Source organism: Achroia grisella, unplaced genomic scaffold, assembly GCF_030625045.1.
Source record: "Achroia grisella isolate CSIRO2021 unplaced genomic scaffold, CSIRO_AGI_Agris_v1 utg512, whole genome shotgun sequence".
Classification (NCBI taxonomy): Eukaryota; Metazoa; Arthropoda; class Insecta; order Lepidoptera; family Pyralidae; genus Achroia; species Achroia grisella.
In genome coordinates this window covers 208,349-233,564 of record NW_026712906.1, presented here as the reverse complement: position 1 = coordinate 233,564, position 25,216 = coordinate 208,349, and the positions used below count along the sequence as shown (strand labels likewise).

The 25,216-nt window shown below is 31.1% G+C and overlaps 1 protein-coding gene across 2 annotated transcripts in view; it reads right to left on the bottom strand.

The window, feature by feature from the left end:
• Positions 1 to 25,216, bottom strand: part of LOC131846889 (dual oxidase maturation factor 2) — a 59,994-nt gene that overhangs the window by 16,487 nt on the left and 18,291 nt on the right. The window contains exon 1 of one of the 2 annotated variants that reach the window (XM_059196319.1): positions 15,827 to 16,074. The exons of the other annotated variant lie outside the window; for it this stretch is intronic. The gene's annotated coding sequence lies outside the window, so the exon portion shown is untranslated. Of the gene's footprint in view, positions 1 to 15,826; positions 16,075 to 25,216 lie in introns of those variants that run through there. 2 annotated transcript variants of the gene reach the window in all.

The window sequence follows — 25,216 nt, the reverse complement described above, 5'->3', positions numbered from 1 at the left end:
AAACGGTAGGTAAGTATACAATGTGAATAAACGGCTACTTCAAAACATATCGGCTCTTTGTGATTTCAATGTGTAATCAATATAAAAAATAAAAGTTGCGAGATAATAGTGTACCTACATATTAGTACACTATGTATACTGTACACATCATCGAATATGTGCAAATAGCGGGCGGGGATTGTTAGTAATGGGGACAATGGCTTACGTTTACGAATTAATTACAATACCACAGCGCGCGATTGTGCTTCAAGAGACATTCTTTATGAAGGCGGTTATTTGATGAGCAAATAGTGCCAAATAGTTTTGTTTGTTACACAAAGCGCTTAGGGACGATGTCAAAACGATTTTTTTGTGAGGTATATTATTTAGCATAAAGTATGACAATTTGTTTTGTTATGGTTTCTTAAGAGGTATTATGAAACAAATAATATAATCTCATAACTTTAGAAGCTAGTACCACTTATTCACAGTGGCTGATGGCCGAGATAAACGAAAGAAATTGCAATAAAGTTCACAAAGTTTACTCGAGATAGACTGTGAAAACTCATCTACCTGTTACCTATTTTTGATTTGTGTATTATTATGCAGCTGTGGTTCGCAGCTGTTAAAAGGCATGACATCTTACTTTTTCCAAATGTTATCGCGGGCGTCACTCACTTAACAACTTGGCGACGGCTACCACCTAACATCAAGTATGCCATCAGTTTGCCATTTTAATTAGATGAAAAAGAAATTCAGGTGTGGCATCAACGTTTGTATTTGCACTTTTTTTATACATGAAATGTGTATTTCATGAATCTTAGCAAATGAGTAGCACGCCCATTTGCTAGGTTTCATGAACTAGTGGCTTCATTCGCGTGAAAAAGAGATTTGTTCACACTATTAAATATAAAATACAATCTTTAATTTTGATGGTGACTATAATGTCTATATATTATTGTCGAGGGAGCGTTGAATTAAGATATAACGATCTCTTTACAGTACCACAGGTAAATAAAGGTTACTTACATTGTAATAACTTAAAAGGGTTTTTTGGTTAATATTGCCTGAATTTTTCAATGCCTCCTTGGTTTTACTTGGAGGCTATTGACTTATGAGGACACAAATGTCAGTTGAATTATTTATATTTACATTTACCTAAATATTTATAAAAAAAATGTAACTATCACTCAATTTTACACTTTAATTCATTGTTTAACTTTTGTTTACAATGAAAATGTCATTTTAATTGTAAACAAAAGTTAATTAACTCGGGCTTTATACTAAATATAAAACATTTTTTTCGATATAGTTGCGACAATTTACAATTTTCCAGGAAATATCCCTGTATTGTGTAAGTTTCTTTGTACATCATATCTAACCGAAGTCAGTTTATTACGTTGCATTCAGTGAAGTCCGCGGTTTTTATGTCAAACCGTACAGATTGAAGTGCTGTTTATCCTGAGTTTTAAACAAAACGGCGATATGACGGTATCCAGGTGTTATCCATATAATTATGTGAATATTGAGTTATAGCATTAAAAGAGGTTCTTAAATAGTCTGTCAAAACCGACTTTACAATTTTTTTTTATAATCGATATAATAATTGTTTAAAAAATAGGGCAATGATGAAAGTGTTTATTTTTTATTCTTTCACTAGCATCAAAACAGGTGCACTGCCGCTTTTTAGACAAATGTGCATATATTTTGAGTTAGGGTTCTTTTTCCTCAACCAAATATACATACTTATGTAATTTTAGAACAACTCGTTTAGCTTTCAAGACCGGAAGGGAAAATCTTAGTATGCAACAAGCTATTTCTAAATATTACCACGTTGGAACACACTGCCAATTAACTTTCTCCAATTTTGCAGATACCTGTCATTTGTTGGTCTGCAGTTTGTATTCAAAAAGCTGATGACATAATGAAAAATAAAACATTATATTGTTTATTACATTATTTTTAGTTAAATGGCTTGTTATACTGCTTTGGAACCATATATTTTATTTATTGAAAATTTCATAAGACAAATATACAAAAAAAAATCAGTGTGTACTTCATTTGCAATTCTACACATCATTATTATTTTAATCTGAACTTTTACGTTGCAGTTTAAAGCAAAATAATATAAATGTTATGAGTATGTAGACAATATAGTATGTGCTTATACAGGTGACTGATGCGTGTATGGGCCTGCCCGAGTGTGGTTAAGCAGGCCGGTTACATAATCACATAACGTGGTGTTCAAGTTCCGATACTAATGTAATCAGAACTTGACCTTGCTGCTAGTTCTCCTTTATGTATATATATGTTATAACAAAAAAGGCAATTTCATACTTATTTTCATTCTCTTAAGAACGCTTATTTTAACTAGGAAATACGAAATAATAAATTTGATGAGTTAAGATCCAGATGGAGAGAACATATAAAAATCCAAGTTGATTTAGAAAAGTTTTTATGCCTAAATTGTTTCAGTATATGTATAATGAAAATAAAAAGATGAAGGATCTCTTTCTTCATAGCTAGACATTAAGCTACACAAAATAGAAAATTTATATTAAAAACAATTGACTTCAAACTTACAAAATTTAGTATAAATACAACACGGAAGGAAGTTCTTGTTTACAAAATCAATCATTCAAAAAATCGTTTTAGAACTAGTATAACTATCGTATTAGGTATGCTGTGATGTAATTGCGCATACACGTAAGAGAAAACTCAGAAACTCCTCCTTTTTGGAGTCATATCCATGTAATAGAAAGCTGGAACCGACCTAGATGAATTCGTGAAGATAATACACGGTGAAAGATAGCTAATTTTTATATTCATGTAAAAGTACGAATGTACTTGACGTCTTATTTGGTTATTGTGACTCTGATACTTGTAGATAACCAAATAATACTATTCGAAACCATTATATTGATTACATTTGTAATCCCATGATCATCTACCTATATTAGTCAAGAGTCAAGGAAACAACAAGATTGAAACTTACGATTTAGTATCCTTTACGAGTAATGCAGCGTAAAGGCATCACAAATTGAGGCTAATGACTGACGGTTGTAGGTTATTACAGTTTTAATAGAATATTTGCGTTTATTTATGTTCCGATTTGACGAGGATTTCGAAATGCCCTTGCTGCGTAGTCGCAACGCCTTTTTCTTATAATCGTCAAACGTGTCACATACAAATACGCACATCGACTTAATATTCATATTCTAGAGATAATCGTGCATATCCGATCACCAGATGCGAGTTAGCAAAGGTCATTCTGCTTATCCATAAATATACAGTAACTTTAACAATATTAATTTATATTTTTAAAGCAGCCGTTATGTTATTTATAGATTATACTCATGTTGACCTTCGCGGCGAAGTGGTTGACATGTTTCATAGCTCCCGACTACTCCTAGTGATTCTTGATAATGTACCAGGCATATTCGTCTCTATATTGATTGTGTTTTATGAATTATACACATCTTATATATAACACGATAAGAGATTGTAAAATTGTTTTACTAAACTATACATATGTATTATCCCGATTATATATATATATATATTATATATTATACCCCTCTCTCTTTTTCAGATTCAAAACTAGATTAGTATTCTATGTTTTTTAACAGAGTTGGATCTCTCTAAAACTCTATTAGAATACTGTAAATGTCAAGTTAGTTTGAGGTTGGAAATAAAAAAAATGTCGATAAAAGAAAACTTCTTTTAGATGTCTGTTGTCATCGAAACTTTGAGTCATCATGATTACAAAGTAGTTTTAATTTAGGCATAACCAGACTTGAATTGGTGTATTAATTAGCGGCTATGATATATTGTATGCGCAAGCCATAAATTACTGGGATCATAATTCTTTTTAATGGATACGGACAAAAATGGATCATCGTTCATGCACGTGAGTAATTTTACAAGTGACCAGTGCACTGCCGCCAGCCTGCCATTAGTTAGTTGAACAACTTCACTTCACTGTAACAGGTTTACATTGAGTAGTGTTTGGGCTCAACCTTCTCAAATGACAGCACGGCATAAAAAACAACGGACAGTTGGTATTCGAGCCAAGGTCCTGTAATGAGATATGTAAGGTAGATAGTTACGTTAAGAGAATTAAGAGAATACCGACTGTTCGAACAGTTAATGTCTTGAGATGTTTTAATTAATATTGCGTTAATCAAGTTGTGTATCAAACGCCTCAGCGTGGGTAATTCTTTTGTGAGTCGAAAGACATGGTATTTTATTGAGTAGATGAGATCGAGTGGCGATAAACGCCAAAGATTGCGCCTTAAAATTATGGACGTTAAAAAATAATACATTATAATTTTTTCTACAATAAAAAAAAACATTTTAATATTCGATTTTTTAATATATTTTTTTATTATTATCTTCTATAAAAATATAAATATCAACTCAAAATAAAAATACGAGTGTACTAAACGGAAATGGTTGCTGGTGTGAAAATAGTTACTTCCTTATTTTAATTTTATGTATACATAACTATAAGAAAAAGCCAAAATATGTAAATACAGGGGTCTAGGCTTCGAATATGAATTTGTCCCATTCGGTGTCGAGACCATTAGTCCGTGGGGTCCCAGCGCTATAAGACTTTTCAAAGAAATAACGAAAAGGTTAGTCGACATCACAGAAGACCGAAGAGCTGGCAGCTACCTTGGACAAAGAATTAGTCTAGCTATTCAAAGAGGGAACGCTGCCAGTATCTTCGGAATGTTGCCTAAAGGGACCCCTTTTAATAATATATTTTAGTCATCATATTATATTTTTTTTAAGCTTTTTATTTTAGGTTCTTAGTTGTACAATTAGGTTATGTAAATACTAGTTATATAATAATATGTATATAAATATTAATGAACTACACAATAGGTACATACATTATATTTACTTACCTACTTATTAAATATTCACAATTAGAATATAATCGAAACTATACAATATATCCATAGTTTCTTTCTTATTGCGGCAGCCAGCCTAGGTATAAATGGTAAATGAAATCAAAGTATGAAATCTCATACCAGATTAAGTTTTTTAAGTTTCTTGCCCACAGTGAATCGAAACAATAACTATTACGAAATACATACGCGGTTACAGTCAAATTAACGTGGGAATGCTTTATCGTGACCGTCAATCAAAGGTAGGCGAGTACTATGAAAATTTATATACTAGTGTTGTGCGATTTATTCTTTTGTTCATTTGATTGCATGGTGGTGGTTCATCACATATTTGTACAGACAAGTTCCATATTTAGGTGTGTCCTAGTCACACTTACTACCCTTTAGTAATGTTAACGTAATTGAACTGTCCAAAATGAGCTAGTATTTAAAATCGATTTAATATTAAAAATATATAATGACTGTCTGAAACCGGTAGGTTTCTATTTCATCTAATTAAAAAATCACACGATATGATTTTTTGATTATTTGAAATAGAAATATTTTTTATTCAAATAATTTTATTGTGCGCACTTTTGAATACACACATTTTTTTTATTCTACCACTTATTCGGAACTTAGACTCATTACAAAAAGAACGAGCAAGAATCGTGGTAATCTTTAAAATAAATGTTGTTCTAAGTAAATACAAATTAACAAGGATTAGGCATGCAATAATCATAATAGAAACAGCTACGCACTCAATATCGATGAAAATAGCTTAGTTCTGTTTGTATCAGATTCTATTTTATAGACACGTCAAAATTCATAAAGCTCCGTACAGCCGTTTAGTTATGAAAAAAATAAGGAAGAGACAGACAAATACTTTTTCGCATATGTAATATTTATGTGTGATATATCACTTGAGTTCCTTGCTAATTTTTCTTCACTGAAGGAACCACCTAAAGTGGACAGCATGGAATGGTTAAAACATTATTCATGAATTAATTGAACCAGAAATCGAATACCAACGGTATCAATAGTACTTAATAGAGTTTAAAAAAATTAAGTCTCAGTTAATTTATAAATTCATCATACTGAGTATGGAATCCGGAACCTAATTTATGCGAAGGAACGCGTGTGTCACTAAACTATATATAGCGTCATTTTAATCACTGGGTAATTATTTTATCTACTGTTATGTTTAATATCGACTTTAATTGAAAGCTAAGGAATCCCTCCATCTAAAATTTCAACTTTGTACGATTTATACTTGCAGAGATTTGGTGAGTAGTAACTAGTTTGTGTTTTATTACTATAGGCAACATTTTTTATATTATATTAGTTATTTTTTCATAGGAATGTAACTGCATAAAATGTATCTTTAGTTGTTTAATAATAATAATTTATTTATGACAGCATAGTGTTTCATATAATTGTAGTAACAATACGTTTAATAAATTATTAAAATAATATCAATTTCATTCCTTTTCCATATACTCTTTAACTCTTCCGTCATTGTAATTTATGTAAAATGTGATATAAAGTTATTGCTTCCATAATAAAATATAGGCAATATCTACCACAACTCTATACAGATTGTCTACATTTTATTTATTATTAGTTTCTTGTGACGTCGTCGGAGGTAATCTCTGAATCTACTGAATCGAAAAATTCTTTTACCAATAGAAAACCACTTTATTTGTGAGTGTCATAAGCTATGTAACATTACGCTACGACCAAGATTAGCGCAGCTGTATTTAAAAATGTTGCAAGAACGGGGTAAGTGTGAAGTTGTGAGGGTCAAGCTGTTGAATTATGAGGATTTTAAATTAATTAAAAATACTTCAAATTTAAGTCTAGTTTACAAATGGGAACAAAATTTAAATATTGTATTTAATTTCTGTTCCCATTTGTAAACTAGACTTAAATTGACTTGTTTTTAGTAGGTAGTAGTAGTTTTTAAATGTTTTGAAAGACGGTTTTACATTTACTCGTTTAGAAAAAGGATACCATATAAAGTTACACAAGTTCTGTTAGTAGAATTAACACGAATTCTAGTTTCTCGGGATACCTAGATTAATTATTATAATTAAATATAATTAGTCTTTACACACGTAATTTATGCTTACCTACTTGTTAAATTGTTACTTTTGGCATTTGAATAATGTTGTAGTTAACAGTTATTAAATATAATATTGCATTCCTACAAAAATATTAGGAAATAAAGTCTACTAACATTTACGCCAACAATGATTCATATTTACAATTATCCTAACATTATTTGCTCTATATATCACCGAAATATTACCAGCAAGTGATTAAAATTAACATACTTATTATGAATCAACAACCAATGTAGTTAATCCAAAACCGAGAGGTCTGTCATAGCCATTAATGGTGAGGTAATTAGGTACAGTGCGTGATATGATATAAACGGATAACTACATACCTATGCGCACGCGCAGTTTGTTGTGTAATCTCGGTCGGTTCATCCTAAAATAGGTAGGTACTAACCGACTCGATTATGATCTTTTATTTACTGTTCTTTATTATCTATTCACTATATACATGTATATAGTATCTATTATTATATATTGAAGCACTGATATATTTTTGTTACGTAAGCATTTTAGTATTGACACATTTACCTAAGTTAGGTAAATACCAAATGTGTGCCTATTCCCACCACTGTCCTTCAACCGCTTTCTGTTTTTACTCAATGGTTATCTGGTAGAGAATGCCATTAAGTTCGGTAATTCTAGATATATTTGAAAAAGTGCAAATAATAAATACATGAAATAAAAAATATTATATTTATATGGCAAACAAATTGACGGTTCGCTTCATGGAAAGTCGTAACAATTATTTATATACAAGATCATATGCTGTCCGTGGTACCATGGATATACGTTATGCTCCTGTGGGTAGAGAGCTAATTGCTTTATCTTCAATATTTTAAATAATTGATAGTCTCAGCGATGTAGTGGTTTAGCACTCTTACTTCCGATGGTCGCGAGTTCAATTCTTTGCATGATGCAGACATTTGTAGCCATAAGTATGATTATTTGTATTGGTCAGAATTAAGTATATAATATATATAATATATATTTAAGTATTTCTCTCATAAGTTATCTAGTTAGTATCCATAACTCAAAAACTCAAAGCTAATCTAATCCTAAGCTAAGCTCTCCTTAGCTTGGGATTAGATTTCGCTGTGTGAATTGTGCAGAGATATTTCTATTATTGTAGGTGTCGGTTATTTGCTGTATATTTTTAATAACGTTTAAACGAAGTCAGCGATTTTAATTTTCATATACTCTTATGCGCCTAATAAGTTTAGTGACTGCATATTTTTTACAGGTACCCGTTCATTTAATAAATTATTTACTTATTTATTTTACTTTAATGCGCATAAAATGTGCACCGTTATCTACCAGTAAATGCCTGGTATAAAGAAAACTTGTTGGCGGTGCACTAATATAAAAGGGATAACATGATACAATATATTTATCATCATTACATAGTATAAAACAAAGTGACTGTAGCTGTCTGTCCCTATGTATACTTAAATCTCTAAAACTACGCAATGGATTTTGAAGCGTTTTTTAACAGGTAGAGTGATTCAAGAGGAAGTTTACAGATATAATATAGATATATATATATATATATAATACATGTACACCCGTGCGAAGCCGGGGCGAGTAGCTAGTAAATTATATAATAAAATATAATGATAATGATAATTTATATTTCTTATATTTAATATTTCCCTCTTCCTCTATCCGCATATTTTTATGTTTGAGCGACGACGCATGGTTGCGGTGTAGCGAGGTCGCTTTAAGGCCACCTGCTTGTCTCAAAAATCCGAACTTCTTATTGAATCACATATGTCGTACTTAAACAACTTCTAAACATAAAACGTCACGGTATTGTAACTAATATTCACTACATTTAAAAATATCGAACTTGGACTTTGAAGTGACTAATATTTAGTGAATGAATTAGTTAGCAAATACAAACAAATAAATATACAAGTACAATGTAAGAACATTCAACTGTGCATGAGCATATACGATGACTCTTATTTTAAGTATCGTAATAATATACATTAACAAGGTCTAATGATAAATGAAGTCTAAGAAGTATTAATAACTTTGAAACCTACTATTATTTTTTTATAATACGAAATCCATGTAACTTTTTAATACTTTATAAAGTACTACCGACAACGAGATGTACTGGAAATTAAGCTCTTAGATTATTCTGTCCTCTTATATTTAAGTAAAAAAACTAAAGTATTTAAGAGATGCTATTACACATTGTGTTAATATACAATTTTTACTGTATTATGTATGTGAATAGCTATTTATTTATTTTCCAAAAAACAGCAATATTCATAATATTAATACTAGATTTAAATACAAACTTGCTGTCGCCAAGTATCGTTTAGAAAAAGTCAATAGGTTTTTTATGGGAATAGGTATAAAAATTTACAATAATCAAAGGACACCAAAGGATATATTGGAATTACCCTTAAATAAATTCAAAACATCTGTTAAATCATATTTACTGAGCAAGACCTATTACTCACTAAACGATTACTTGAATGACGAGCGTGCATGGCAATAGTTTTCATGTTCGGGATTTTCATTTAATGTTAGACATAGACACCTATATAAATACCTATGCATTGTAAATAAACTGGCTTTTAAAAAAAGTAATTCAATTGAGTTTCTTGCCAGTTCTTCTCAATTGGATCTATATACCGAACTGGACGGTAGGGAAAAAATTATAATGTAAAAACTTGATGTTCATAAGCGGCTAAAATGTCCTACATGATTAAATGATTTTTGAATTTGTATTTTTATTTATGTTTATAAAGATAGGTGTTATTTTTAATTAATCAAAATGAACAAGGATACGAATCAGACAAAAACGAGCTAATGAAGTTTAATTAGAGGTGTATGACATTTGTACATTTAAGGGTATACAAGTTCACATACCTTCACATTGCTTGATTTGAAAACCTTTGTTAGTTTTTGTGAGTTTATTTGTTAGTACCTAACATGAAGGTCTTTGGTCTTTATATTATAACATGTAATGTACTATGATTAAGTTATTCCATTTGTCACCTCTACATCCGGCTGTCAAATAACAAAATTGCCTGCTTGAGTCAGTTCACTGACTTTTATTTAATAATAGCTATCATCAATTAACAGTATAGAGAGAGATGATACAGAATAATAAAAAATCTCTTGTTCAATAGTTCGAAAGCATTGAGTAATTAAAAAGTGATTAATGTATAAATTTTAAAGTATTTTTATTGTCGTTATGGGCTCATTATTAAGCAACAAAACCCTTTAATTCCGGATGGTTCTATTCAGTTGAGTCTTATGAATCTATGTCATCTCCACATATGTCTGTATGTTGTAAAGTCACTAGATCAAAAAATGTGATGCAATGAGTTTTGAGTTTATTTATATGATTACGAAAATACAAATATCCTATTATTGTATGCGAAGGAGTGAGGACGATGTTTTGAAGGTTTTTAAATATATTATGTAAACGGTACGATGTAAACAGAGAGGACTATATGAATGATGTATAGGTTATATGAAACATGAGATATAAAAAAAGGTAAGTAAGCTCAGATGTGACGGTTGATAGGGACCAGTCAAAGAAGATGCTTAGACATACTGCGCTGACTCCAAAGAATGGGATAAAGGAAACATAATGATTGTATGATGTGTAAAAAATAAAGAGCTTAAAGTAATTAATAAAAGATTAACTGTAAACAAAAAAGATCTGATTCCTGATAAAATACTGAGCCATCATTGTAGTGAACCCTACAGATTGAAAAACAGTAATCAAAATATTGACGCAGATTTGATGAAGAAAACGCATAACATATAGGCACTTAAAAATGATATACCTATAAATGAAGGGAGAATATTTTTCTGTTGAATTAGCTCAAAGTTTAAAAGAAAAGTTCATGTTTTAACGGTTCTTTAAACTTGGAGAACTAAAAACAAGGAGAATTAAAACTAAAATTAAATCGAATCATGCTTCCCATGATAAATCTTATGGTTAATATTTAATATTATACAGAAAAATAAAATAACTGAGTATCCACTTGAACAACCCTCTGCTAAAGATGCTAGGTCTCATTAGATTTCAGTCTCAGCAGATCTTGTTTCTCTTGTAGCATTTTTGTTTGTCTTGTTTAATAATGTATAAAAATATGTAGTAGTATAAAAATAAGTGGAAGGAATTTCTAGAGTCAGATATTTCTACGAGTAGGTATAAAAAAAATCAAAACGAAATGCTACTCACTGACTAACTATGAAATCTTCAGAAGCATAAAAACCTACTACCTTAATTTTATACACAAAAATTCCTTGTGTGATACAGTCAACCGGTAAGAAAGACTTCTTGGGAATCCCATGTAATGAGAAATAACGGGAAACGAGTGGGCGAAGCCGAGATTTTTATCTCAGGTGAATTATAAAGAATACGACACATATAGCAATTTCTTCGGTGCATTATAACAGTTATGAGATAAACCATTTACACTTAAGTATATTAAAGGTATTGTACCCGTACCCACTCGTTTTATAAATGTAAAATAAAATGGATATATAATATATACCTGTTTATGTCATAAAAAAATTAAAGTAAATTAAGATATTCATACTTCATGGACGTACAAGTTGTCCGAATTTTAAGTGTTATGTATATGCGAAGTGAATAATATGCAGTGATTTAGTTTCGTAACTTGCAAAACTCATAAACACGAGAACTAATAGAACTGGTTCGTTTGTATTTTAAGTGATAAATATAGGTAAAGACCTTAAAGGTTTTAAATAATTTATTCAGTTAGGACTGCGTAGAGAAATCATTATTTATATTTTTAGGCTATTCACATTCTATTATAAAAGATTAATTAAACATTTTTGGTTATGTTTAAGGTGATTGTACACCTAAACCATATTAACAGAAGACATTTTTAATAATGACTGCTGCCCAACGATGTTTCGAGTTACATATTGTCTTCAACAGTCGCCAAATGGATTCCCCATTTGGGAATTTAGTTGTGCATAATTAATATACATATTTAATTATTCCATGTCAGATCAAACTATTACAGAAAAAGTATACAGTATCTGATATAAAAGGAATCAATGAACCAGGATGTCTAGCAAATATTGTAGAGAAAAAAAATACATCACAGTACACTTCAATCAATGTGGAGTGAAAAATAATCACAATATTAATAATGAAATTTGACTGGCTTAATTTATTTATTATGAACTATTTTTTATTCTCGAACTATTCATATCAATTTTGTAACGTTTTGGCCTTCAAACTTTTATTGTAAGTTAATGGTTAAATTACTACTGTATGTAATATAGTATAAGATTATCCAACTAATAATGTATATGTACAATATTGCAAAGATGTTTGCATGCATGTTAATCAATCACGATTAAATGGATAGACGGATAGTAATTTTGTATACATATAAACCATATTCTAGAACAGCATATAGAAATCTTAAATCATGTGATCACAGCTGCGTGAGATAGCATAAAAACAAGATATCATTGAATTTAGAAACTTGTCCTTTTGCTACTCCGTTGAAGATATTTAATAAATGCTCACTAAATAAAAATTCTACGGCTTTGCTCATGCAAAACATATCTCCTGTTATAGTGGAAATTTCCATTTTTTTCTTTGTATATATCTATATAACTACATAACGGTGCTTATTGCTACTCATTGGTAAGAATCCAGCTTCTAGATTTAGTAGTTTTGGATATATAATTTATTAGTTGTTGGGTTGATATGTGTAACTGTCAGATTCTCGTTTTATATAGATTTCTAATTTATTAATAATGAATCTCTTAAATTATCGCAATTAAAGCGATAATACGAAAAAAAAATTCCTGCCATTTTTATAATGACAATTAATCGTTGTTATTAGTATATTTTATGTAGTATACAATAAATTTGTAGGGAATAAAAATCCTGTCAAATTATTTTTATAGATAGGTATACATTTAAAAAAAACTATTTTTTAAAATCGGGATAGAAGTACGAATTTCGTCATTCTGCCATATAGTTTTTTTGGAAGGTAAACTATATATACTTGTTTCCCATTCACCAATTGTATTCTTCGAATCTTTCTACAACAAGACTAAGCCAGGTTACAAACTGTAAGAGGAGCCGTTAAAATAACTGCTTCACGTCATATGAAACGTGTTAGTAGTGCATGTAGATAACAACCAACAACGGTTGAAAAGTAAAAAAATATGTGTTGTTTCTCGAAAATTGTTATGGAGAATTTAATCTTACAATGTTTATGATTCATTTTAGCCAACAACTAAAATAATGAAGTCTTCGTTTTAAGGATGCTTTTTTGGTACTATGCGACATTATATTTATATTTTTCTGGGTGGTCTTAGTAAAATATATATTAGTTAAATAATTGTATCAACGATGTTCTAAAATTCAAGTACCAAAACATTTAAAAATATCAATACATTAAAAGTCGCCAGTATGTCAGTGCCATTGAAAATCTGTTAATTTATGTTTTACATATCAATTAAATTATAAAGAAACTGGTGTATTTGGTTTCAGTACCCTGAGACTATACCCTGTGGCTGTGGTTTCTTCTACAATGATGATATAATAAAACTGAGTGAAGATTTAATTTATATACATTTCGAAATTTTGCGAGTTTCTTCTTCAAAATCTATAGTTTGTGTAAAATAAATACGTAGCAAACATCATGTAATTATTACACAATATTAAGTTTACTATGACATGTTCGGTATAATGGTTTTGGCCGTATTCTGTATTTGGAGTTCCGGATCCGCTAACTGCCAACGTTCTCAACCAACTTCAAAACTAAGAAGGCGTCTAATACTACATTTTTTGCATGTCTCGCAACTTTGTTTATAATTTTGTAAGCAATATCGTTAAATCTCGAAAATTTCAGGTGTTTTAATTACACGTGTTTTAATTGTCTTTATTCATAACATAATTATTATTATTGTACATTACTTTTTTTTAAATACGTATTATATCATTTATGGTTTCATGTAATATTCTTAGTTTCATGTTACAAATATTAATTATGGGGGCAAGGCGAATTATTAGTAATGTCTAGAGTCCGCATTGCTAGCAATGCACCATTTTAGGTCGACCTCCACGCGGTTACCATCGTGGTTAATTTCTGGTTATTTAATCACGTTGGGCAAATTGCCCTGATCTCATTCTCATCTTATCATCCTCCAGTGGTGCCCCGCCAGCGTAAACCGTTAGCACACGCGGGTGTACCAGTTCATTATCATCCATCAAAAAAAGATTTTCTTATAATAGACAGAATAACTGTAGGTAAAATCGATGCTGACGATTATGATGAGTTGTAAAGAACAGAATTAAAGTGTTATTAATAGAATACAATTGAAGTAATGGTGCAACCAAAGTTGTATGTAGTGATACAGCATCTTTGATTGGAAATTTAACAATACTTGCTGATTGTTAGCTGGGAGTAAGACACGATTATTGTTTGCAAAGGTCACCCGTCTGCGACACATCCTGTAGGCGACTATTCATCTTGCGTTGATTGATTGCACTGTGTTTTCCCTTAACAAATCATGCCTTAGTTACACAAATGATTTTCTTAAGAGTATATTTTTTCTACTTCACGTAAATAAATGAAATGTATTACTTCAATATTGTTATTCCAATTGGAGTAATCACTCATGGTAAACTCAATATATGCTTATTTTTCGTATATTTAAATCAAACGTGCCGTAGGGTGAGCCTTCGTTTTTATTGGTATTTTTACTGCCTAAGAGTTAATTTCCATTGATAGAAACTCCTGAAACATGACAATTGATACATAAGATTTTAAAAAAGTAGATAAAATTATCAGTCGGCATAGTTGACGACCTAGTCGTCAGGAGGCAGCTATTGAGATGGTATTGGTTGACTGAACTATGTTTTCCCTAACTGTTAATTCGTTAAAAAGGTAATGATTTCCGTCTTTTTTTCATATGAGGAAATGTTCATGCAGGGTATAAAAAATAAACACATTAAATTCAATGTCAGTGTAATTTGACCTATACGAGTCATCGCTTTGTTGGTCATTAAAGGGCAACAGGTTTGATTCATCGCCCAGGTAGATATAATTGATATAAGTATGCGTGCAACGTCATCGTTTTATTGACAGAAAGTTTTTCATTTATTGATTTGACTGATCATGGAAATATTGGCATAAAAACCAAATTAATCCGAAAGATGTTAGTAAACTCCTGTAGGTACATGTCGATAATGTCTCTATAGGATCTGATATTTCAATTAAGATGGTGCATAATTCAGTTATTAGTGTAAAACATAATTTTCAAATAGCTTCTATTCGTAGTTAAAACAGTTACGTGAATTGTTCTACTATGTGAATTAGGGTGTATAGTGTTGTGTATATAATGCATAGTATTGCAGTATTGCATAGTAGTGCATAGTAATGTATATACTGTAAATATCTACACCAAATTCCTTAGATATCTATCCAGCTGTCTATATTTAGACCATTTTGTTTTTCTAGTTACAGCACATATAATTCGGAAAATAATATTGTACAGTCAAGTAAACTATGGGTTTCTTATCATAGACTTAAACATAATCACGAGCGTAGACAGTAGCAGTCAATAAAATAATAATAATGACATAAAATAAAACAAATTTGGCAATGAGCGTAACTGGTGAGGGTAGCGAATCAAGTCTGACTGTAGGCGGCTGCATACTGATGCTGATAATGTATGACATAATGGAAAATATATTAATCCATTTTTATTATTAAAGATATACATTTAAATATATAAATAAATTAAATCGTCAGATTTTGCAAATAAATAATAAAATGCATATTTTCTAATACAAACCTTTTGTTACACTGGACAATGATATATCACTTATGGCACTGGGAGGGTTGGCACAAAACATCACAATATACACTCTGTATACAAGTTGTGTTTCACTGCATCGGGTGCACTGGTGTGGCCGCCGTTCGCGCGGGGTAGTTCGCGGTGCACATAGTTTCGTTCTCGATTCGATTGTTCTAACTAGCGAATTGTGCTATATAATCGGTCGTGTTGAATCGGTAAAGGCTCGGGCCGGACTGTGCGACTGAGCGGTTTGTTATTAATCGCGGGAAGGAGCGCTGTAGTCAAGGTCCCACGGCGGCGGCCGCCGGCTCACGTAGCACGTACCGAGGCTTATCTGCGGTTGCCTTTGTCGTTCACGATTCGGTCCGCTCCTTTGCTTCTTCTTATTACGCATATCGCAGGGAAATCGTCACGAATGCAGTTTTTGGAAATGTGTGGATGCTAGAACCGTTGTAGATGGCATTTAAGATTGTAAAGCACTGTTAGGTAACTCAACTAAGCACTTACTTTAAAGAATTGCTACAACTTTTGAAGTTAAAAGGCATAAAAGGAAGGCAATGTTATTTTATGCAAAACTACTCCCGATCAGACGGAATAATATAACTGTCATCTACATATATGTGTTAGAGCCTGATAATGGTTTGTTGAATCCACCTGTGCTAACGGATTAAGCTGGCGGGGCACCATTGAAGGATGATAATATGAGCATGAGGTCGTAGCCCATCGTTGCGAATCCATTAGGAGTTAACAACGATGGTTTTCAGAGAAAACCACGTATAGACCGTGTATGGTTTATTATTAGTAATGGGAATATTAGACTACATGTCGAACAACCCCCTTCCCCCTTCATATATTATTAAAAGAATATCATTTTTATTATTAAAAGATATCGCAGAATATACACCCTTAATGTAGAAACTTAGTTTGCTTGCAAACTGTGTTGCAGTTTTAGCGATGGTATTATACAGTATACTCCCTTCATACTGTTTGCATAGGCATTGTTTTGATATTATTATGATAGGCATCAATATATCAGCTGATTCGGTCATGCAGTCCGTCTGTAGAAACAAACCGCCTTAGTTGATTCCTATTAAATATTATAGAGACGTACTGATTTAACACCCTTGAACTGTTTCTAAACAAGTGCATATAGATGTTACTGTCGGCGTACGCACAGTGTACCACGCAAGTAATCCAACGTGACGTACGTAACGTACACTGGTGTGTAATTTATTGTGCCGACAATTAGCTAAATTTTACAATTTCATACATCATTAAAATTTTATTAACATATACAAACGATTGTGTTTGTTACATAAGTATTTTTTAAACGGATTTACATGAAATTTGGTGATTATAGATATAGATGTTATGGGTACATTACATTATCTAAAGAAGCGCCTTGATGTACAGTTGGTCTATGAATATCGAGTCTTCAGAATCATGAATAATCAGGGGATTGGTTTAATCTTTACAAGAAACACTGCATTCAAATAACAGTATAAAAAGTTGAATCCTTATTTTTTTTTATTATTATTATATATATATTTTTTTTTTATTATTATATTTGGGACCAAAGGATATAGATAATTTTCATTAAATTTAATCAATGTACCTATTGCCATATCATATGATAGAATCTGTCATGCATGTAGCCATTTATTCCAGTTAAATTATAACAATATCCAACAGATATAGTTGAAGACAGAAACTGCAAGTAGGTACTGCCTACGTACGTAATGCAGGTGGAGTAAAAATTGCAAATATCTGTAAATTACAGTTATTTTGAAATAAATCCGTTTCCAGGCAATTTAGTTCATTTGAGAGCCCTTATTACAATTTCATAAAGATATACATCAACATAGCGCTGCAATAATAATTTGATTACATAATATATCTACATCTTTTTGTTTGACTAGTACGCAAACTACCTACTTACAAATTTTCTGAAAATAGGTAATTTCAATACTCTGAGAGAATTATTTAGTTGCAGACGATACTTAGTATAGAAACATACAATTTTAACAGGGCTTTATTATGTACAATAAGAACCAGAAATTGTTTTGGCAATATTTTAAGGGAATGAGAACTTCGAGAGCGAGGGTCTTCGCGAGATGGCTAGTCTATTTATAATAATTTCTAGTGTACTTTGCACTTTGGGACACAGTTATAATTATAAGAATTTAAGAAATAAAAAGGCATGAATTAATAAAAATTAAATTTAGCATTTCTTCACGCCAACAGAAAGACTTAAAGTAATATTCCCTAAAGCTTAATACTGCTACAATTTATACATAATAATAATAAGAATTAACTGCGAAATTGCGTATGTCTGTTTGCTGTCGTTACAACTGAACGTCTGACCGAATTTTAATAAAATTTGGTAAGAAGATAGAACAGACATAACGAAAACAGGTCTACTTTATCACAATAAACCAGACGAAGTTGCGGTAAAATCTAATATCTACCTAATCTAACAATATATTTCTGACCATGACAGTAGTGGTTTGTTTGTGATGATGATGATTAATTACCATTACATACATTACCATCTGTATTGATTAAATTAATAGTTTTACATGATGCATAAACGAAAACATTTTTAGTTAAATAAATATTGTGAAATTGTTGTTTTGGCCTCTGGTATTATCAAGTATATCAATGAGTATCTGTGCAGCAATTACTCTCTAAAATATAAAGCACACAAGCGACCCGGTCGGAACGACCTTTACCTATATAATTTTATTATATTCAATCTAATAATGATATATGAATGTCTCTTCCTACGAGTACGATCATTAACATTTATCAGATATTTATTATTTAATTGAACACTGGCATTGGATTATTATGGTATATAAATAATATCTATTACTAATTCAAATTAATTCGTAATGGAAATATTATGACCTCTAGTAGTAGGAAACAGATAATAGATTTCTATACACATTCCACATTTTTTGTATTGAATGCAATATCGGATAAAAGGTCAATCAATCAATATCATACTTCAATACTTCCGTTATGACTCCTGAGGTAAATAAATATATACTATAATTCTATATAAGGCAATATAATATGTATAATATATACATAATTTTATGTAATAACAAATTTTATTGTAAAACTTTTATATATCTTGTCATTATGTTCTGACTCTATGTTTACTCTATATTTTGCTCTGATTCATATCTGTTAGTATGTACATAGAGTATATATTTAAAATAAAAACACGGAAAATGATTGTGTGTTGAGCAGGAAATTTATTGCTACTTCCTACAGGCTGTCATGATGTACACCACCTTCATTCACTGTCGCAAATCATTACGCCACTGACAAATTATTTATTACAGCTTAATCGATTAGGAAGAAACATAAAAAATATATTTGGGATTATGCTTAACACGCTTGTAAAATATATATTTTCATAGAAATCATATTATAGTATATATCAATATCATAGTTAAGTACTTAACTGTCTGTAAACTTTTTGAAACTTTATAGTAACCTAATTGCGAGATAGTAGAAAATTATACGAAGGTAGTTTTTCGCGACAACAAAATTACCCTAGGATAAAATGCAATATTATCTTAGATTTCAATGTGATTTTCATACCTCCTCTATGAAAATCGTTGAATATTTTAATATCACTCTTTTACATTTAGTCTATATGTTTGTCATTTATGTTTATGTTTGTCACTATAAGCTTTAATTTCCTCTATGATTAAATTTGCTTTACAATACTGTTCGTGTCGTGAAACAATAACAATTTATTTCACAGTTATCTATTCTTTTATCAATAAGATAATTTTATTGTACGGTAATTACAGTACTGAAAAATAAATAATGATAACAGATTTTTGTCAAGAATGCCATTTATTTGGAATTTCCATTTTAACGCCCACGTTGTAAACTGACGTAACAATTATATCCGCAACCGGGTAGTCACTTGTGGTGTATGATATAATAAATTACTACCAGATGCTGTGTAGACGGATGTAGGGGTGACATCAGACATTAATCAAAGCAATAGGTTTGATATTTCTAACGATGATTGATACCCAGAAATAAAATAACTAGTATCCTAATTATAGTAATTGTTACTTCTGATAACACCTAAGTTGTTTTGGGCGGGTTTTGTCAGATTTGTGGCCAGTTTTTTCTCAAATTATATTATTTTATTTTATTTCATAATTAATGATGAAACCTGTCCCGTCAGAAAAGTAAAGGAAAGTAAATATAATGCCGAAACAAAGCAGATACTAATACAGACAAATGCAAAAGACCCTCGTATTGTCTCACAGTACTAGTTGGTGTAATTTTTGTAAAGTTATCGTATCGTATATTATTCGCTTCTTATATGGTTGACAAGTCATACCCACTGCTAATATCGTAATTCAATATCATCTAAACACATCCTATTTAAATTCAAAGAACACTTCTAAAGGCTCTTCTTATTTGAATTTGCTACAAGCGTTGTCGTTAAATCTTTATAGATTAGTAAGTTACAACATCTTAAGTATCGTCTGATGCATGTTGTGAATGAAAAAAAAATGCAGGAAGGTCAAATCTATACTTTATATATTTGTAAGGAAATTTTTCAATGTTTAAAGTAACTGGTTTATTTTGGTAACGTACAAAGTGATTTTGGTGTACTTAAACGAATTCAATTTTTATATAGCTCACAAGGTCTCCAGTCAGGGCGAAGTTGTAATTGACATATAAATATGAATAAACATAATGTACAAGACGGAGGAAATGTAGTAATGAACTAGTATTATTTTTGTGTGATTTTGTTGTGTGGAATTTTAATTTTAGACATTCGAGTTTCAAACCCACGTTATAATCTTTAATTATATAATGTTATGTAATTTAATATGCGTAAAATAATAATGAAATTTAGAGAAATACAGTTTACCCTCTCTGTACTTGTAAGGGGCATTAATTACAAACAACTTTTTTATCCCTCCTACGGTATAGATATCTATATCTCTACAGGATCAAAGATAATTTAACACTGAGGATCGCCTCGTAGAATTTGAGCACAATACATAATCCAAAGCATTTGTAGCTTGAGATACAAATAATATTTAATTCAATTTCAGATGAAGGAGTTGGCGATGCTGTTGGCTGTACGGGGGCCTACTGCTGTTGTTATTGTTATTATCATATTAATATATAGAGTAATATTGTGACTAATACCTGAAATAAAATATATTATTGTGGCAATTACAACTTTTTAACTAATAATTTTGGTTTTGGTGCGGGTCGTCATCAAGACAGTGTTTTTTTGCTAAGAAGTTTTTTTGTTGTACGGCAGATTGAATTCAGAACCTTAAGGGTCTAAGTCGGGCTAGTGAACCACTCTTCTACTACGCTGTGAATTATTGTTATTAGGCAAAATATTTATTAATGCGTTATGATATACCTATTATGTATTATGAAGGCCGTGATATTGCAACATATTCCCATAGCATGGAATATGCGAAGCTTACATCAAATGTACATATATAAAGTTGCTGCCCAAAATGGGGTTCTTATGTGAATCTAGAAAGTCAAGGTAAGCATTCGACTTCGACCAGTTGTTTATATATTTACATAATTATGGAATAACTACGATATATTGGCACTAATAAAGTTTATATGGGGTCGCAGTCGGTACTTGTTCGTTCACTTTATCGTTGCTGAGTCATGCTGCGCTCCAGCATCCGAGGTTGTTCTTGTGAAATATCCTCCATACGTCAAACTTTTAGCCTTCAATACAGATTTACATTAAATTGGACGACTACAAGACCGTATACTAATAATGTTTATTTTTAACCTACTTAAAAATAAAGAGGTTGTACTTATAATAGGTCTTTATATGAATATTTACGTTACATAGGTAGTACGCCATATAATTATTTTTGCTTTGATTTCGATAATATATACATATAAATACTTCACTCTCTTTTATTTTGTTATGACAGTAGTACTTTTCATTGTTTACTTTTTATTATCTTCTAATAGTACCATTAAAGTATTTTCTTAAATTTATATAACTATAAAAAAATTGCGGAGTACAGAATGAACTCATGCACTATGATTTCTGTAGATAAAATGTCATGTAAAAAATATAATACTACGTAAGGAAATACCTGTTTCAATATTTTATTTCCTAATTTTCTATAACTATTTCATGATGTTGAGGTGGAAGAATTGTATACGGGTTCGCCTTATAGTAAGCGGGTGCCATGCCTATGGGTCAGCAAAACTAAAGGCGTATTTCGTGCACGTTGTCGACCCTGAAGAAATCTTTTATGGAGAACCTCATGCTCATGGCGTGACCTCTTAGAAAACCTCGACTCAGAAGCTTATTCCATAACTAGAGTGTTCAAGAAATAAATAATAACAGTGAAATAAATTAAATTACATAAAAAAACTCAAATTTGTTAATTCTAACTAATGATATAAATACAACAGTATGTTTGTTTGTTAGTGTAACACGCTTAAGCTGCTAAATCGACTGTGCTGACTTTTGTTATAGAAATAGAGGATACGATGTTACTATTTTTCGCGAAAATAAATTTATAAAAATAGTGGATGAAAGTTTATATATACCTATATAAAATTAATTAGTCCTCATATAATAAAAATTGTAAATACGCAGACGATGTCGCGGGCATCAGTCAATTGTTAATAATTGGAAGACTAAACCAAACCATTGAGAGGGAATTCGTTCCCACACGCTACAACCTCAGTGGTCTCGGACAGTGCGGTTTCAGAGGAGCTTCCTCCTGCGTACACTTAGATTGTGGAATGAACTACCTACGACTTACCATGTCAGGTTGACCTCCACGCGGTTTCCCCTGGAAGCCATCATGAAAAATTCCTAGTAAATTTGTCGCGATGGGGTAACTGACCTGACTTTATGCTCATCTTATCATCCTCCACTAGTGACCCGCCAGCGAAAACCGTTAGCGCAGGCGAGTGCATCATTACATTATCATCCATATAATAAAACTACCTACGACTGAACTACGAGGTTTTATCATGAGACGACAGCATGGGGTTTTTATATATATATAGGGTATATTAAGGTTCGTAAGGGTCGGTAATGCGCACGTGTGTCTAGTGTTTCAGGCGTCCGTTCTACCGTAACCGTTTACCATTAGATGGGGCGTATGCATGTTTGCCACCATTGTAGTATAAATAAATAGGCAGGCAATTTTAAGGAACAAACAGATTAAGGATACAATATAAACAATATCCTAGAGCTTGCCTTGAGTATTATATGGTGCATATACAACGTTAGAGACGCGACCTTTAAGGCTGACCTTATATATTCATCACAATAGACAGGAAACCCGGATATTTCCGACCACTTGTTAAGCAAAATATGAACGTTGTGTAGGTTAAGTTACTATAATTTGACGTGCAGATAGATTGTATCACGAGGACGGATATAGTTATTTATTTCATAAAATGGAGACGAAGTCGCGACTAACAGCTGATAAAATATAGACAAGCTGTAAAAATACTAATTATATAGCTCATGATAGTGATCGCCCAATTAAAATTCGACCATAATTAATTTAAAATATAAGTTTGATCATTATTAAGGTTCTATAACTTCTGTGCGTATGTGTGTTATTAGCGTGTTTAATTTTTTTATATTGTTTTTATGCAAAATTAAAAAAAACTATTATTCCGTGCTCTTAGTATATAGAAAGAACTCTTTCTATATATTAGTACTCTTTCTATAGAGCAATTTAAGTTTAAAGGAGTATAAAGCTTTTGCTTCACGTATTAACGTAATGATTAGTAGTTAAAGTACTTTTTTATTTTGATACCTAAAAAATCTATTATAAATAGTAAGTTCCGTTTCCTAGCTTCTTGTGGTTTATTATGTTGAATTATGCGTTCGGTTGCAACAGTCTTCTAGTGAACGGCAGCAGTGCCTTTATGTATTTCGTTGAAGCTATTTCGAGCGCTTGAGTAGGTAGTTATATGATTTACATTGTTAATATATTATCGTCGTGATGGTCGTGATTGTTAACTTAAAGTAAACGTCATTGAATACAATTGAAGTTTCATAAATTATTATCCTATAAGCAATAAAATACAAGCAATTTTTTTACACCAGACATCAGTTATTAGTTATTCCTTTAAATATAAAAAAAATATCTTTTTAGATATTATATAAATAATGTGACACTTTATACAAATTGTATTATGCTTAAGATAATGTAGTGTAATATTTTTCTTTTAAAATAATCACAAAAATAGAAATATAGTATTACTTCCCTCAAATGTTTAAAATATATGGCAGTACCATAGGTCTAGCATACCATACTTTAGAAATAAAAAAACATCTAAATATTACCGAAGATATCGCGCAACATGCAGTAACAAAAGTACAGGTCAATCATTCTCAGTTTTATATTCTATTGAATAAGGATTATTATCGCTCATGCACATATATACAAAAGGCGAATACGTTATTCTACATGCAAATAGGTATATAATATACATATAAAAGTAAGTAGTCATGATATAACAGTAGTGGTTTTTGTAATATTTATCTATACCGGTTCGATATTATACTGACGATCTTGATTAACAGCCACCTTGTGCGAGTCATATTATTAAAATTAATTATTTAATTATAAGGGATAAACATTTCGATTTTCACATTTTTTTCTGTAAAACGCGCGATCTACATTATCTTCCAGGTAGGGTCATTGTTATCGCACTTGTTTTATAGTTAGTTAGATAGTTGCCAAATAAGTGTATACATATATATTATACTATATATAAATCTATATTAACAGCGTCATGAAATTTATTTCATTATAAGACACCCGTCGTACCACTCACGTATTGCCACTTAGATGCATTCATGCTCTATAATTTCACAGCTTATCTCACCCCTTGACTGATACAGAGTTATTAAAGAAACCTTGTTGCCTGAAATAAGTGAGACAGAAAACGTTGTACGTTTTCTGTCTCACTTATTTCATTTGTACAAAGTCTATCTCCAAGAATTTACTGACTATAACGCGTTTCTCGTTCTTCGTTTGGCTGTTTGTCTTATAGTTCAACTCAGGCATTACTCGGCAGACTATTACGATATTTTCCTCCCGATAGCAATCGACCGGCACGGTACGGTGACAGGGTTGCCAACCTTAAAAGCCTAAAACCTAAGCCTCGTGCGAAGAAATAAAAAATCTGACTAAATGTCGTATATTTGGCTTAAATTGGCTATAATATAACTTCATACAAATTATGTAATGCATTTTTATTGATTTTCACAGGTCGAAATTTTGTACATTTGTCCTTGTACCGAAGAACAACAATCTTATATTTGTATGAGTATTCTCGTAAAAACACAAGATTTTAAAGAGT